Below are 17,981 nucleotides of genomic sequence, written 5' to 3'. Positions count from 1 at the left end.
TATCGTGTTTCAGAACGTCCTGAATGAAGTGCACAAATGAAACCACTTTGTCAGTGGCCATCTGAAAATAATGACAAACACATTATCAAACCGGTGCACACAAACTTACTTTGACCTGCCCACTTTGATATATAGCAGCATTTTGTTCCCGTGCACCTCCGTCCACATAGGGGCACGACACCTGTTCAGAAATGGAACACTTGCCGTTCTTGCTCTTTTATGCTATTTACTTCAATTTCCCTGTTTTTGTTATTTCTCATGTTCTGCCCCAAAGATTTGTCAGTGATGCCCAGTCTGCGTTGTGAATTGACCGTACACTGTTACTGAAACGCTTTTGCTAACCTCCTGCGATGTGAAGCAAAATTCTGGTCCTGGTAAGGATGGAAGGGAGAACATTTGGGCGTGTTGGTTATTCATCGTTCATCAGCAACCATAGCTCAACAAAGAACACGGGACAAGGAAGTGACCAGGACAAGCGCTCACTATCAACAAAGGTTTTTATTGCAGAAACAGAGCATATATAAGCACCTTTTGAAGCTGCAATAATGAAATGAAAGAAGGTGATAGACACGTGTCTATGCCAAGAATTCATGCTCTTTCGCAGATAAAAGGACAGACTGAATACTGACACATCTGTTACCTGCCCTGGCTATCTCTGACGGCTCTACGATTTCTCTGGTCGTTTTGTCACTGTGCCGATACAGAACAACTGTCTGATTGAACAGTGGAGCGCACTGTGGCTTCGCGTCACACCTCTTACAATGAGCGGCAAGGTGTATAATTTAAAGAAGGTCGGGCAGCGTTCTGGGGATAAGGTTGTGTTTTCGGCACCTAACAAGCTTTTGAGTTTCTTTAAGTTGAGTTGTCCGATAAGGAAGCGGAAACCTGTTTGCTCAATCAGACACAAAAACGCTTACGTTTCATGCACAAGAGGCGTTGTTTACAACATTCCTCTCATGTGGAAGGCATTACATAGGCCAGACTGGCAGATGCCTCAACGTTCGCTTGCTCGAGCACAACAACAAAATCAGGCACACTGCCATTGACGGACACCTTGCCGCCCATTGCAAAAGGTGTGACGCGAAGCCACAGGGCGCTCCACTGTTCAATCAGACAGTTGTTCTGTATCGGCACCGTGACAAAACGACCAGAGAAATCGTAGAGGCGTCGGAGAGCCAGGGCAGGTAACGGATGTGTCAATATTCCATCTGTGCTTTTATCTGCGAAAGAGCATGAATTCTTGGCATAGACACGTGTCTATCACCTTCTGTTCATTCATTATTGCAGGTTCAAAGGGTGCCTATATATGCTCTGTTTCTGCAATAAAAACCTTTGTTGATAGTGAGCGCTTGTCCTGGTCACTTCCTTGTCCCGTGTTCTTTGTTGCGCTATGGTTGCTGATGGACTGGTAAGGATGCCACTGTCCAGAGAATAGAGGTTGGCCACGATGTTCGTGGTGAGTAAAGCTGCTACGGAGGCTAGTGTGTACTAATGCACAACTCATTCGCGCTGCCAGGATATACGAAGTGATCACAGATAAAGCCGCACGCAGGGTGAAGCGCCTACTAGCAACAGTTAGCACGCGCTTCAGACTTTTCTGTGGCCATTTCGTCTAGTTCCTGGCAGCGGGAATAAGCCATGCATTCAATAAGCCATGCACAGTCTGCGCTATGCATTTACCATACTGAAACGCTTTTGTTGACCTCCGGCAATGTGGAGCGAAATTCTTCTCGGTAAGGATGCTGGTAAGGGCAGTGAAGCACGCGGAGCACCCATGCAGCCACCCGTAGGAGCACCACCGGTAGCGAACGAAGCGGCGGCGCTGCAATAGCTCACTATCGAACCGCTTGTACCTGGTTGCAATATTTCGTGGCTTGAAAGCGGCTGTTGGGGGGCTCTTCGGCCGCTATTCTATCACCTTGTGTTGCTAAAGCGTACGAATCCAAGCGTATGCATGCTAAAGCGTAAGCCAGGCGACGTCTGTTTTTTGTCTGTTTTTTTCAGTGAGCTTATCAACACCGAAACAAAAAATGAAAATAATATCAATAAAGAAGAAAAGGAGAATGACCTAAATATAACAGAAAAAACACTTGTCTCAAATGTTTTACATCAATAAATATATCGCCTAATGAATACACGGTTACAGCTGAGCTCGCATTTCGCATGAGGGAATAGCAATCGCAATGGTCGGTAATTCTTTTAGTGAACTCTTTTTGGGCGTATGGGACTCAATTTCTGTAGGCTGATTCTGCACGACGTTTTCAAAGCTACTTTTTTTTTATTGCGCGACAATTTTTCTTTTATTTCCAAGGTCGTCACCTAATGTGCTGTTGACACATTAGTGGACGAGCGTACAATATAACTGCTTAAATAAATATTACTTCCGTAGCTGCGAGGAACTACGTTTCTCTCCCCACTAATTTGCATAATATCCGAATCTGATCACTCGCGATATCAGACTCGTCTATGTATGCCTTAAAACGGAGTAAGCTTCACAAGGTTGATGCTGGTTGCTGAACGGGTTCAAAACAGCCCGTTCTCGTGAGCTCGTGGCTTTTTGCGCACAACAACACAAGGAGAGACAGGTGCATTGCATTGGCGCCAGTCCCGTGCACTTTTGTCGCCTTGTGTTTTACGCTACGATTTTGTCTTCAAGATGTCACGAACCGACTAGCCAAAGAAAACGTTTTGCTAAACGCGTGGCTTTATTGGAGTGACGAGAACTTTCAGATGCCGCTTTCAGAGACCGGAAATGATGTGCATACAAAAAAAAGTATGCACTGCATTTTCCGGTCATAATCAGAATACATACTAAAAACCCAAGTGCTTACGGGCAAAACTCTTAACCAAATACACAGCGCGCGCCTCGTATATACGCGCGTCCCAGGTGCGCTCGACGAGCGCTACTATCTTGCATGCCCCAAGGGGGTTCGTGGTGCAAGGGCCAGATTGGCCAAAGAGTGCCATACAAGAGATAATGAGGTGTCAGTTGCAGGATGAATTGCTGGTTGTCAATGTAGAATGGCTCTAAAGTTGCCTTAAGCTTACTAAATGCATGTAACGTATATAGAATAGAAATATGGTCGTGACTAATAAGTGCTTTGAAAGGAAAGAGTTAAAAACATACAAAAAGGTACGACAGGGGGAGTCTTGATGTCACCTAACATCCTCCACATGTGCCGTTAACCATGAATAATTTTGTCCGTTCACCTAAATACCCATAAGATTGTAAGAATATAGAGCCCCACTGCAGAGGAACTCCCACAGGTGACCTCTGCTCAAGTTTTGATGACGCCGAGTGGGTTTTTTTAATAGGGGCTACGCGTGCGGGAATGAACAAAACCATATATATGAATGCTGCACTAGCATTTGTGTACAATGAGACAATACGCAACACACCAGGCGGCCACGCACCTGCTAGACTGCACTTGACAATTCGTTGCCGTCACGTCGACAAAACTCTCTACTGTCGTGCCATCGGTGAAACAGACCCACCTGCAGTGTTTTACGAGTGCTTTATCGACTCGGCAGTGCTCACCCTATACAGCATGTCTTTGTGGTGCCATCCATCATAAGCTGGAGGTTCAGATCCCACCCACCATAAAAAAAAAACACTTCCCAGTGGCCACAGCCACACTGCAGGCAACTTTTTTCACCAATTGCACGCTTGAGAAGTACGACAGCGGTGCGCAAGCGCTCCGTCACAATGCTTCTTTCATATTTCGTGGGCTTTCTTTGCAATGCGGGTAAAAAAGGATTAGTGCGTGGAACATATCGTATAGTAAAATTTTAATGCGATCATACTTTCGGTTTTCAGCCAATTGTGGCAAGTATAAGCCAGACCGGATGCTGTACTATTGACTGTTTAAAGGACTGTCTACTGTCCGTCGCCTTTGTTTTTTGTCGCAATAGAAAGCATACAATCTAGTCCAACCTTGCAGCGGTTTCTCTGCAAAGTAAGTAGGAATTTTTAAAAAAATTTCTATCGACGTTCCCTCTTCAGTTGGTGTACGGTCGCCCGCAACACTGTTTACTGGGTGCGATGACAATTGTGCCGGCGAAAGTTGAAAACTGCAACCACATGCAGTTTTTGCAGGCTTTATTTGGTTTTGTTTCATAAAACAATTTCCGTAATGATTGTTTAGAGTTCGCAACTTGTCAAAATATTATTACCACAATCTCTCCAGCTTTGTTTAGTTAGCCTGAAAAGGCACTGCAGTCAAGCGGAAAACTTCCCATTTTCACCGCAATCATAAAGTTTTGCGAGCGGAAGGTAGTCCCTTCAATGATTGTTTAGCAATTGCGAATGGAAAATGGTCCCTTTTGCCTTTTTTTACTGTGCTACTCTGGCTGCGTACCAGTTTGATCACACGTGAGTTCTTGGAAGGAGCTGGGATGCATTTGCTCGGGAACTTCTAGAAGCCTCATATTTGAAAAAAAAAGGAGATTCTCCCTTTTTGAAGTCATGTCGTGCTGCTTCTCACATGAACATGTCCGCATTGTGCGTGATCTATAGGGCAATGAACAAAAAACCTGCTTCCAAAACTTGTAGTAAAACCACTGCACCACCCTAAACTGACCTTTCAGTTGGCCTGTCGGGCCTGGACCTTGTCCAGCGCCCATTTGGCCACTTTGCGGCCCAAGGACAGCAGGGTGTTGATGCAAACGAGGCTGAGGTGTGTGTGCGTCTCTTTGGTGTCGCGGCCATCAGAGTCCTTCTTGATACGTTTGAAGTGCAAGGTGAACTTAGCATCATGCTCGTCTATGTTACCTGTAAGATAAAAAGAAAAATCTTTTTCATTACTGTTTTCATTGAGTGCGCTTACCAAACTGATCAAGTACGAGGAATTTCTTTCAGTGTGAAGCAGATTCCACTACAGATAACGTTACCTATGCCACTGTTTTATATTCTCAAAGGGAAGCTGTTAGTTTGACTAGAAGCAGAATCGAAAACTATATGCCACTCGTTTTCGAGGTCCGAAAACAACATGAGTGATCAACAAGCTTACGAATTTAGAAGAAAATCTCAAACCTCGTCATAACGAATTTGAAGGAGAAGTGAAGTAACTTCCTTATATTCATAATTTTGTAAAACCCACTTTTGTCCTTTACTGCAATCGACACTTTTAGCCTTTTTAAAGGCACATCTCTCCTCCCGCTCCGCTCAGCCAACCAACAGTGGCGCCATTGCGCACGTGACAGCATGACCGGTCCGCTTGAGATCAGGCCGAGCGCAGTGCAAATGCGTAGCGAGCGAAGACGGGCAAAGTGACCGCCTCCAGTGGTGCTGCGAGTATCCGCGAGTCCAAGCAATCCAGTGCCAAAAACCATATTGTCAAACTAAATTGACGTTTTAAAATAGAATTTTCTCTACTGCGGCAAAATCGGTACAATTTTTAATGTTTTTCAATGTAGTTTAGGGTTTCATCCCCAGATCGCTTTGAAATTTGAAAGTGAGCATCTGCTCTGCTTGCCTTGGCCACAAAGACGTTCGGCTAAAACATAAAAGGCGTGCTGTCGCTCCTGTAAAGCTAGGCAGAACAGGAGCGGACCGTAGGATCTGTCAGCTAAAAGTGTTTAATCTCCGCCAATAAAGTGGGAACTTCAAGACTGCACTAAATAAGACAATGTTGCGGCCTGTGATAATATTTTAGAGCCATGTATATTCTATCAAAGCAGCAAAAAAAAACGAAACAAAGAATAAAGTGTCGGCATTTTCCGTCGCAGCATTTGGCGCAGCAGCTAACGTTTTGCTTTTATTTTGCATTGGGCTCGTCCACAATGCCACGAAACAGGGGCGACGCCGTCGACCAGATGCTAAAGCAGAAAAACGAACGAGCAGCACGTGGAGCGCAGCCCAGAGCGCCTACTTCACCGCTGATCCAGCAAGCCACAATGCCACACACACACACACAATACACACAGGGTGCAAGTGCTCGGCCGGCTGCTTGCAACTCCCAAGGTCGCTCATCTTCGCCATTCAGTAGCATTCAGGAGTGTTCACGGGCGCCCGTGATGCGTAAAGCAGATGCCCCAGTCCTTCATAGACGCCGAAAGGAAGCAACATATCGCATTTATCTACCGACTGCCGACTCGCACCGCATTCCCGCTCGGCCTTTCCTTCCAGTTGTCTCCATGGGCATTAACACAATCTTCGTGACACCATTGCCCGCATAAACACTGGATTTAGACGCCAGAGTTGCTTTCTTCTGAGGCCACCACAAACTAAGCAGCAACATTCTTTCGCTTTTCTTGCATATTGGATACCAGATAATTTTGAATTCCCACCCTTGTTTGCTGCATACTTTGCTTTTGAAGCAGAGCTACCCTTCTTGCTCTTCAATGTTGTATCTGCAGCAGTTGCAGCCTTTCTTAGATTCCTTCAAGAACTGCGCCTTCCTTGAGGAGGGGGAGGACGAAGCGAGAGCTGTGACACGTCTTGTTCCCTTCAAGGAAGACGCTTCAAACCTTACAAAAGAGGCGGTGGACATGTGGCGGTACTAAATAACAAATAAGTATGATTAAAAGTGAGTGTGTGTTAAGTGCTAAGATGTCGCGTTTTCCCCCATTCACAGCCTGCTCCTAAGATAATTTTATCGTTGCAACAGGCAACTTCGTTGGAAACTTCGTATAAATGAAGGCTAACAAATTCTCATAAATTGTTTTGTGAATCCAGAAAACGCCAGGCCTGCACGGAACACTGAGCACAAGTCACAGCGAAAGCTGGAAGAGCGGCCTTTCTAAAGCCCGCTGTAAACTCTCTTGGGGCAACAATTACAAATACACAATGCAGAGTACCGAATACGTCACAAATAATCGGGGTTCTCAATGCCGCCCACCGCTTTGACCGCTTTGAAATACGTGCCTTTGTACTAGCAACGCCAGCTAGTCGCTGCCCAACGAGCGCAACGCCAGCGAGTCGTGCCTCCCGCCACCTGGTTTTGTAATAAGGTGTGGGAACAGGAGGCCTTCCGGTTTTCAGTGCCAGCGCGATAACGCAAAGCGCCCTTCCGTTTTCTGTGTGCGTCATAGATGCCTGAAAATTACGACCACAAATGAAATGTGGTCAAAATTTCCACCTCTAAAAGATTTGTGGGGAGAACCCGCAATACCATTATTCTCCATTCTGCTTCATTCTGCAAGAGAAGTGAGGTACTCGCTACACATCTGTAAGGCCATTATGTGCACTTTGTTGATGCCGTGGCTTATGCTTGAGCATTTTTGACTGGGTGGAAAGGTTTAAACCACACACTCGTTGCGCATTTCTCATTGTGCGACGCCTGGTTGTTAATTTACTCTTCTACCACGCTATATTTTATGTGTTAACGCAATTTCTTGCCCGCCATGACCCCTTTTTGCAAAGGTGTTTTATGCACCGGCGGGGAAGCGGTAAAATACTCGATTCCCATGCAGAGGGCCAGGGTTCAAATCTCCTCTTATCCTGGATAATTTTTCCCGTTTCGTTTTTCTCATTCTGCGCAATAGCAGTAGTAGCGGAGGACAACTATGGCATCGAAAACGGCTGTTATGATCTCAGAACAGCTTTCACTGTATAAGTTAAAGGGATACCGACACAAAAATCTTGGCCTAGCGGTTTTTTGCTGCAATGTGTTGCTGGCGGCTTGTTAGTCATAACATCGTTTTCTTCAGCACGCGACAGATAATTACAGGCTCCTCATCACTGACCAGTGTCAGTTTTGGTTTCCAAAACGGCAAGCCACCGGGGGCAACTATCAACACCTTGTGGGTGCAGCGCTCGATCCCGTCAGCACACAGAACTCTGATGCACTTCCGCGCGGTTCGCGAGCAGCCGTCGAGAAGTAGGCTGATGGAGCGAACACGGCAAAAAACATGGCGGCTATGACGTCATCATAACTTGTTGCAGCGTGGTCACGCGAGAGAAGTAGGGGGGATCACCGGGGGTCACCGTTGAGGGTGTCAATAGCGCGAGGGTGTCGATCGCTCACGCAAACTTCAAAATTCATTTAAGATACCTTCCAAGCTATATTCGCTGTTATATTGCGGATTATATACGCATGTTCACGAGAATCGATCCCGCAGGCTATCTCAGCCACGAAATTTAGTGTCAGTAGCCCTTTAATTTGCCCTGCATAGTAGCAAAAAAAGTACGTGCAGAAAACCGTGCCAAAGAATGCGTACTCGTTCACCATGACTTATTCTGAATTTTCTTTTTAAATGCGAAGTATTCTTGACCTATTTACGTCTGACCACTCTCGCGATCATCTCCTGAGCTTCGCGAGTATCCAAAACCTAGACAGGAGGAGATGAGAACATGACGAACACGATTCACAAATCATGACTTGAATAAAGCGACTTGCATGTCGCGTAAGTCATTAAATTCTTTCGACCAGTCACGTGTAGGACATACTTTCATAATACAGCCCGTGGTTAACGAATATGCGCCCCAGGTAATTCACAGTCTATATTAGCGCCGGAGCGCCAAGAACAGACGTCGGAAATTTCAAGCGAGAGCGTTAAGGAGCTTGTGTCGCAGGAAATCTGGCGTCGGCGGCGTTGGGAAAAGTCCAGAGGGAAATCCTGAATTTGAGCCAGAATCAAACTCGGGCATTCTGCCAGGCAGTCAATGAGCAATGCCAGGTCTTGAAACTGCTTTGGTAAACGAGCCCCTGGAGCTGCCATGTCGGGGTAACATGTTTTGTAAACAATGTAATAAACATTACATATATACTCTTATGACTCGGCAAGCTACATTCAAGTTTTGCTCAAACCAGCACTTCTTACAGAAACCTGTCGAGCTACCTCGTAACACTGGGCTCATAGCCAAAAAAATGCAGCATAAGTAGCCACTCGCTGTCTGCTTCACACGAAACCGATTCCCACAATGCGTAGGATCTGCCCGAAGCTTCCTCTTCAAGGAATACCAATCACGTCACTCTTTAAAACGGCGGCAGTAAACATGTGGTGGTGCATGTAGGCTAAATAACAAACCATTATGACTATGCATGAGGGCACTAAAATGTCGCGCTTCACCCCAATTCGCATTTTACCCGCTCTCCCCCTCATTTATTTCAGTATCTGAAGGTAAAAGTCACTGAGAAAGCAAACAACAGCATATATTCAACTTCCCTCATTTTTTAGGCTTTTGGGACATATTTGTAGAAGAACTCTGCACATACATATATTGGCTTGACGAATGCTCATATATAAACATTAAATCTTCACATTGTACAACTGTGCAAGAGGCATGTCCTATGCTGTGTCAGATTTCTTGGTAAAAATAAACTAAACAAGAAGGCCAGGCTTGTACCACACTAAAATATGTTCTAATATGCCCGCAAATTTCGCCGAGTCATAATTCAGTGTTAGAAAAAGAAATAAATGAGAAACAGTATTTGTCATCTGTTGTAGCAGTGGTGGCATACATGCTGTCTTGCATCAAAGTACCAAAACGAAAAAATTATCTCACCGTTTTGTCAGCGGCGTCACCACTGAAGCCACTTTTTTTCTCATGAAAATGTTTCTTGACTTTCGTCTCGTCCTCGTATTCGAAGAGAAGCGTTACGTCGTTAAGCCTTGAGACGCTCAGCTGCAATTGAAGAATTCCCATTGGCATCTCCCTTATGACAGCGCCGTCCTTTGATTCCCGCTTCAGTAATACACAACACGCAAACACTAGGCAATACATAATCAAACGGCAAACATGATTGGGGCTGTTTTAAGCAACTATACAGAATCACACGTGTATGGCAATCAAAAAGAGCGGCAAATGGTCGGCGACCATTTTCAGTCTGCTTCTCCAGCTCGTATATAAATACTGCTATATTAGTATTGGAGAAAGCTCTCTAATACTAATAGTCATACTAATAGTCAAGTTCCAGTCATTTTTACAATCTTAACTTCCATGAGAAATAAGCTGCCCCCCCCCCCTTTTTTACGTGATTGTGTCGCTTTTTCGACTGTATGTATTGCCCCTTTTCCACGCTGTATCTTATGTTTTGTAAGTAGGTCATATTTTTACTTCATGTTATATACCCTATATTGTGTTTCGTGAATATACTTATTTTATAGTTGACTTGGCCCCCTGAAATAATGCCCTTGTAGCGCTGCAGGTACTTAAATAAATGCAGGGATAGAGACAGATACCAAAGAAAATTGTGCTGCATTTACACAATTATAATGCAAGCTGTTCACTAAAAAGAAAGCTGTGAAATTCGTAAGGGGATCAAGTACAACACGTAGACTGCATCTAACAGCACAATTCTCACTGACCGACAATTACAGTGAAACGTCGGTGATACGATCACAGCTCATACGAATTTCGGGGTGATACGAATTTTTTGTTGGTCCCGGCCAAGGCCCATTGGCCTGCAATGTAATGGAGTACGGTTGTTGCGAACCGATTTTCACCCAGCGACGTTTGATACGAACGTACGCTACCGCCCAGGTACGACGAGGGGCTGTCCGCGCAGTCGCGGAAGACGCGCCAAGCACGTGCCAGCGCGGGAACGCAAGCGTGGGTATGCGCCCCGCCCCGCCAAGTGGTCAGAATCACGGTGTCAGAAAAACACTTTTCTTACGGCCAGAATATAATTTCAGTGACGCGTCACGGCCTCCGAGATTGTGTGTGCGAATCTTTGAGGCTCTTATGAGCCTCCGTGTGCCTTCGCGTTTGGATTACAGAGGACATTAGCGCCATGCATTTTTTTTTCTCAACACAACCATGGTCAGGAAATGTTGCCGATCTGTAATCAACGCTCCTGTGAACACGTGAGCTAAATACTATTATTGCAATGTGTCTGGCAGGAAATCTACAATTTAAAGTCAAATAGAGCCTAAAAGCCCTTGCTCACTGCTTTAATGTTTTGTCACAAACTATGCAGCGAGTGAGACCGACTACACAGCAAATGGGCACAACAGATATTGGCTAGTTTCTACGTGAGATACACACGCAAAGGAAAAGGAAAATTAGAAAAATATGATACCTTTGGATAAGTCCTAAAAGCACCCAAGTTTACTTTTCTGGCCGAGATGGTCCTCACAGGGTCAATCTGCAGATTGACCCTGCGAGTCTACGTAAATGCAAGTGACACGTAAATGCACGATTATATTGTAAAAGATTCAGGCAGTCAGTGGTACATGACAAATACATCAGCTTTAGTAGTTCAATACTACCCATACAAAACGTGCATCCCAAGCGACCATGCAAATATGATCGCCATCAAACTCGATTATAGCCCTGCTGAATAATGACTGGCTCCTTTTTGCAGACTGTGAAAAGTCAGCCATCCATGATGGGGACATTAATTCCTGATCAGGCTCGACTCCAAACGAGAGCGCCCATTTTGACAACGGTATAGGTTCAATTTATGTCGCAGACTAATGTGTGGTTTTATTGAGATTAGTGATTGCAAATGCCATACCAGACCGTTCATTGAATATCCGATAGCAGTTTTTGACTATCTTTCAAGGAATATCGGATATCTGATAACACAACGCAAGTCTTTGGATAGCAGGCTCTGAGAAACCACACTCTGGAAGTCCAGGCAAAAAGCAATCTTAAGAAAAATGGTGCTCACCACAACAGGCAGCTTGAACACGCTGTATCTCTCGGCGAGAAAGAGCAGGCCGGGAGTGGGAAAAAATACCATGTGGTGATGATGAAGAAAAAAAAAGCATGAGAAAAAAAAAAGATGAATGTGATGGCAGCTGCTGGAAAAGAGCAAAACGTGGGGAGGAAGGGAGTCGGTTATCAGGCTCTTTCCAAGTACAGTGCTCGGCTATCATCATGTGAAGGCATCCAAAAGCGATGGGCACAAATACTGCGAGAAAAAAATGGCCGGCAGAGTAGAATTTAGGGATGGTCGATTAAAATTATTAATCAATTAATCGTTAATCGTTAATAGATTTAGCCTTTAATCGATTAATTGCTTTCGGTGGAATCCTTTAATCGATTAATCGATTAATCGACCTTTTTAATGGGTGCTTTAAAACCGATATCTCTTTGTTTTAAAGGCATCGTTCGTGTTTAATATGGGCCCAAATCTTTTCATTAGACGCGCTGACGATTCAAAATTCCCACTTTCGAAAGTGTCGACGACGGGCCCCTTGTGTGCAGTGCGCGAAAATTCACACTTTCGCACACTGGACACAAGGGGCCCGTCGTCGTTGGTTGATGTCGCGGATTCAAGCATCTGTGGCTATCATCCCTGGACTATTCGGCAGCAGGTAGCATTTTCTCGAAGCCTGCCTACTCGAGCTCATCGAAACCGGAGGCGCGTTCTGGGACCACACTGGTTGGAAAGTCGCAGTTTAAACGTGCAGTGTGGCGGAGGGTGAGGAAATCCCGAGGAAGGTAAAAGAGAGACGAGGAGAAATTAAATAAGACGCTCGCTCTAGTAAGCAAGTCATCTTTTCTCGGTTTGTCGGTTAGATATTGTGGAAGCCCTACATAATACTATAATTGCGGACTGACGCGATCTTTTTCTTGAGGTCACCTATGCAGAGATTACACAGAAATATTCTGGCCTCAAACAGACCATCCGTACAGGCAACTGCGGGAAATAGAAGGAAAGAAGATGACATTTAGGGGCTCGTTTTTCTTTGTTAGACACAATATTAATTAGAACTAAGAGGCAATATTGCCAAGAGAAAGTATAGGGGAGGTTAAGGGTGTATGACAAAGAAAAACGAGCCCTTAAAAGTCACCTTCTTTCCCTCATTCATAGCGAGGGTCTCGTTCTGGCAGACTTGATGCCTTCAGGTAGTATGCGAGGGATTATTGGTCAGCTGCCAGCTCGTAAAAAGATCACGTGCTACGTGACGCCAACAGGCAGAGAAATAGTGTTCCACACTCGCCGCCATGGCTGCGATCGGCGCTGACTAACACTCCTAGGTTTAAATGCACATCTGTACCCTATGAAGTGGACGGGGTATGACCGCCGCCGTAGCGCAGTGGTAGAGCATCGGACGCGTTATTCGAAGGTCGCAAGTTCGGTCCCTGCCGGCGGCAAGTTATCTTTTCGTCCACTTTACTTTGTTCACATTGATATCCCAATTATTACAAATAACATCCTCTATACGTTCCTTGGCATTATTGTCTGTTAGTTCTAATAAATATTGCGGGAAATAGAGTGACATGAGTTTCTGCCTCCCGGCTAGAAAAAACAGCAGCGGCGCCACTCCGCAAGTTTCACCTAATCTTTGCCGTAACACGGCGCCACTCACACCTTTTCAATTGTGCGTACATCCTGAACTGTGAGCGCTATCTAGTGTACCAGACATTACAACATAAATTGCGCGACTGTCCTTTCTTGTCCCAGCAGAAGACGGGGGCCTCTAGCTGAAAGCTGTATTTCTCCCTAAATATGCGACCATAGAGTATTACTAAGTGCTACAAGGTCCCTTCTTCAATAGTAATGCACAGGATGCTAGACGTTCGGTAAACCGACGCCTAAAGTTGCGGATTACATAAAGGGTCTATAAGGGCCTTTTCACAATTCGCGAGTGCACATTCCTGCACTACATTTTCTCTCAACTAATGGCAGCAACTTTCGTGCTTCAAGAGAAGACGAGGTCGTAGTTGCACGTGCTGGCGTTTGTCTATTATGCGTGTTCGTGTCAAGAGAGCCGAGTTTACACTTTCCGCGTCCCAGCGCAAGCAAACCGCGCTTGAACACTGTTTGAAGAAGTGACTAGCTGCCATTAATTGGGCTAACTGCATCGTAGGAAAGTTAGCTCAATAATTATGAAAATGGTATATATACCCTATAAGACGGACAGTTGGGCTAGTTGGTATACAGCAAATAAAAGATGGTTACTAGCGTCGTTGTCCTCTTTACGCTAACAAACGTATCTTATTATGTATATACGGATTACCTAATCATCTCCCCATCATCGTACTTCATCACTCTTTTTGCCCCGCTGCGTTTTCCCCGGTGCAGAGTAGCAGGCAGGGGCGTACTAGCTCAGGCCACCCTCTCTGCCTTATAATACATTTTCTCTCTATGTTTCATTGGTAAACAATATTTTATTTGCTAAAGAGTAAAACAGAACGGCACTAAGAACCAGTGAGTAAATAAGCAGCGCATATTACAATGCCGCCCTTGCACAAGAAACGAGTAAAATCTGAGGGTTGAATAAAATACAAAGAAAGTTGCGATTGACAGTACAGGTGACGAAAACTACTCGTTTACCAAATGTAAGCAGACATGCGTTTATGCGGCAACACGATGAATTAGCCCGGCAAAAGACAAACACGAACAAAATAAGCTACAAGACGATGAGCTGGCACATATGAAATTTACAGAAAAGAATAAACTTTTCTTTTGAAAGTTGGCGAATGCACATGCTGCTTACTTTCTCAACAGTCCCCTTTTGTTTTGTTTCATGGGGTTGCTGCTCCGAACCACATGCTTTTTTCTACTGAGCGAAGACATGCCAGTTGCCCGAGATGCTCGGGCGACAACCGACACCTCCTTTGGGTCGCCACACATCCAGCATGCGAAAAAAGGCGCTCGGATGCTACTGACGTTGCAGGAATTGGCAAATACTCCATTGCAACGTCAAACACAAGATCTAGGCCAGTTCGCATGCTGTGCCAAGTCTCAAGTGGGTTCGGATTGGTGCGGCGATCGACTACAGGGTTACTATAGTATGTCTTGAACTGAGAAGGCATTTAGTTCATCGGATCGTACTCCAGTGCAACGCAATTGCGTAGAAGTGCGCGATCGACGGCATCCCAAATAGAACCAGAAAAAATAGTTGTATTCGGCTTTGCAGCTTCCTCCGTCTAAGGATAGCGTTCAGGGTCTGCGTCTCAGGATAGCGCGCCTCGCAGTCATGCGCTCCGGCCAAGGGGCGAGGTTGGGGGCGGGAGTGGGGGATGCCGTAATCGATTAATCGAATAGTTTTAATCGATTAATTCGATTAATCGAAAGGCACAAATCGATTATGATTAATCGATTAATTGTGGACCTTTAATCGATTAATCGATTAATTGTTCATCGATTTTACCATCCCTAGTAGAATTGGCTGTCGTGGCAGCATAGCAATTCTGGCATGGTGAAAGGGCATGCACCAGTTTACTCTTACACAGGCTTCTCTGTTGTCAACTACACTGATAGCACCATTCCAGTAGCGTAGCCAGAAATTTTTTTGGGTGCGGCTTTAACCATACTTTATGTACCATAAAATCCCGAGCAAGCCCCCCCCCCCTGCGATGAAGCGCTTGCCCAGCCATGGATCAAAATTCAAGGTGGCGGCGGAAAAACCGCACAGAATAAAGCACCATTCACCGCTTTTATTCACCTCGTCGGGTAAATTAAAAATGTCAGGCCTGCGCGGAAAGCGCAGCACAGTCAAAGCAAAAGCTGGAAGAGCAGCATTTCTAGAGGCCGTTGTAAAATCTTGGGGCTACTAATACAAGTACGCTAGCAAGGTACCCACAACGCCATAGATCAATTTTTGTGAAGTTGGGAAGCACCTACTACGCTATTATTTATCATGACGATTTCTAAGGATTTCTGCAATCGCAACACCTGGTAATTGTTTAATGGTGTGCAGTCCTTGCAAGTGTTGCGAGTGCAGAAATCTTTAGAAGATGTCACCAGTGTTTTGCTAAATAGTGTGTTGGCAAGCGTGCCTATGATTTGTCACAAAAAGGCTACAGCAGACGACCGTTTCCACTAACAATACACGAGGCTAGTTGTGATTGGCAGAAGCTCAAGGCCATGGGGGTGATTGAAATTTGGACATTTAATTTTGTACTTTTACGACGTTATATTATAATTTAAAAGAGTTGAATGTCGGGAGAGTTGGTTTTGGACATGAAAACCATCCCAAGTAGCACAACGAGATTGGACAACGTAAATCTGCGTTCAATAAAATCAGTTTGTGCCTGCGTTTGTCTCTCCTTTCTGCTATCCTGTCTCGCGGCGCGATTAATGGTGGTTTTTATATATGATAAGTATTACAGTGAAGGCGTCGCAGATTTTGCACACCAACGGGCAAAAAGCTTTACAATTATCCGTAAACTGCAGGCCACCGAGCGTGGCTCTCAATCTCAGCCAGAACACAGTATATGCAAAACCGAAAAAAATGTGACGATTAAGGTTAGTGGTGCAAGGGCCAGATTAGCCAAAGAGTGCCATACGAGAGATAATGAGCTGTCAGTTGCAGGATCAATTGCTGGTGGTCGATGTAGAATGGCTCTAAAGTGGCCTTGAAATTGCTAAAGGCGTGTAGCGTATATACAATAAAATTATGGTAATGACTAATAAGTGCTATGAAGGGAAAGAGTTAAAAACATACAAAAAGTTATGACAGCGGGAGAAAATGGAATAAGCAATTATGCGTAGCAGTCCGTTTCGCATCGCATGAAATAATGCGAGTCTTGATGTCAGCTAACATCCACAATTGCCATTAACTACAATTAATTTTGTCACTTCACCTAAATACCCATTTAAAATCGTAAAGATCTTGAGCGTCACTGCAGTGGAATTCTATCAGATTATCTCTGCTCAAGTTTTGATGACGCAAAGAGTGCATTTTTTTAATATGGGCTACTCGTGCGGGAAAGAATGAAACCATATGGGTGCTGCAGTAGCGTTTTCATGCGAACATTTGTCTACAATGAGACAATACGCAACACAACCGGCCGCCAAGCACCTGCTAGATTGCACGTGACACAGTTCTCTTTGACGTTGACAAAACTCTTACTCGAGTGCTATCGGTGAAATGGGAAACCTGGGGCGTTTTACGAATTATTTATTGACTCGGCAGTGCTCAGCCTACAGCATGTCTTTGTGGTGCCATCCATCAAAAGCTGGAGATTCAGATGCCACCCACCATTAAAAAAACCCTCGCTTCCCAGTGGCCACAGCCACACTGCAGGTAACATTTTTCACAAATTGCACGCTTGGGAGCAGCACGGCAGCAGTGCTCAAGCGGTCCGACACAATGATTTTTGCGTATTTCGTGGCTTTCTTTGCAATGCGGAAAAAAGGACTAGTGCGTGGAACATATCGTATAGGAAGCAATTTAATGCGATCATACTTTCGGTATTCAGCCAACTGTGGCAACCTTGCAGCGGTTTCTCTGGAAATGGAGGAGAAATTTTCAGAAGAATTTTTCGATCGACGTTCTGTCATGGCCAATTGGAGTACGGACGCGCGTAACACTGGTTACTGCACGTGATGACAATTATTGTACCGGTGAAAGGCAAAAACTGGAACCACATGCAGTTTTTACAGGCTTCATTAGGTTTTGTTTCATAATAAAACAATTAAAGTATTACCACAATCTCTCTGGGTTTGTGAAGTTAGCCTGAAAAACCACCGCAGTCAAGCGGAAATCTCATTCTCACCAACACCAATGTTTTCTGAGTGGTAGACAGTCGATTTAAGGAAACATTGTTTAGCCATTAATGGTAAAGGGCCCATTTGCCTTTCCACTGTGCCTCGTCTGGCTGTGTACCACAGTTTGATAGTTGATGTCTTCAGAAGAAAAGGCCTTTATATTGTGAACACTTATGACAAAAAATTACTATCTTTTGTAACCTTGCGCCTTGTCATTACACAAAGCTACATGCCAACTGGCCCAACACAGTGTATTGTTAACCCTTAGAAGTTAATTCAAGCAGTTCCTCATTCCCACACACCGGTGGCTTTTTGAAACAATTTTGTCTGCGCGTGAACCATACTGCAATAAACAAACAAAACTACTTTCCAAAGCTTGTACCAAAACCACTGTTAAAACAGTTTCACAAGATGTCAATTTGATTCACCTGTACCACTCTGAACTGACCTCACTGGCGTGCCTGGACTCTCGCCAAGGCCCAGTGGGCCACGCGGCGAGCCAGGGTGAGCATAGAGTGCAGGCACACGACCTTGAGGTGGGTGTGTGCCTCTGCTGTAGGCTTGCCTGTAGAGTCTTTTTTGATATGCTGGAAATGCAGAACAATTTTTTTCTTGTGTTCCTGCACATTTCCTGTAAGATAAAAA

Source organism: Rhipicephalus sanguineus, chromosome 10 (assembly GCF_013339695.2).
Source record: "Rhipicephalus sanguineus isolate Rsan-2018 chromosome 10, BIME_Rsan_1.4, whole genome shotgun sequence".
Taxonomy (NCBI): Eukaryota; Metazoa; Arthropoda; class Arachnida; order Ixodida; family Ixodidae; genus Rhipicephalus; species Rhipicephalus sanguineus.
Note: the sequence above shows the minus strand (reverse complement) of the source record.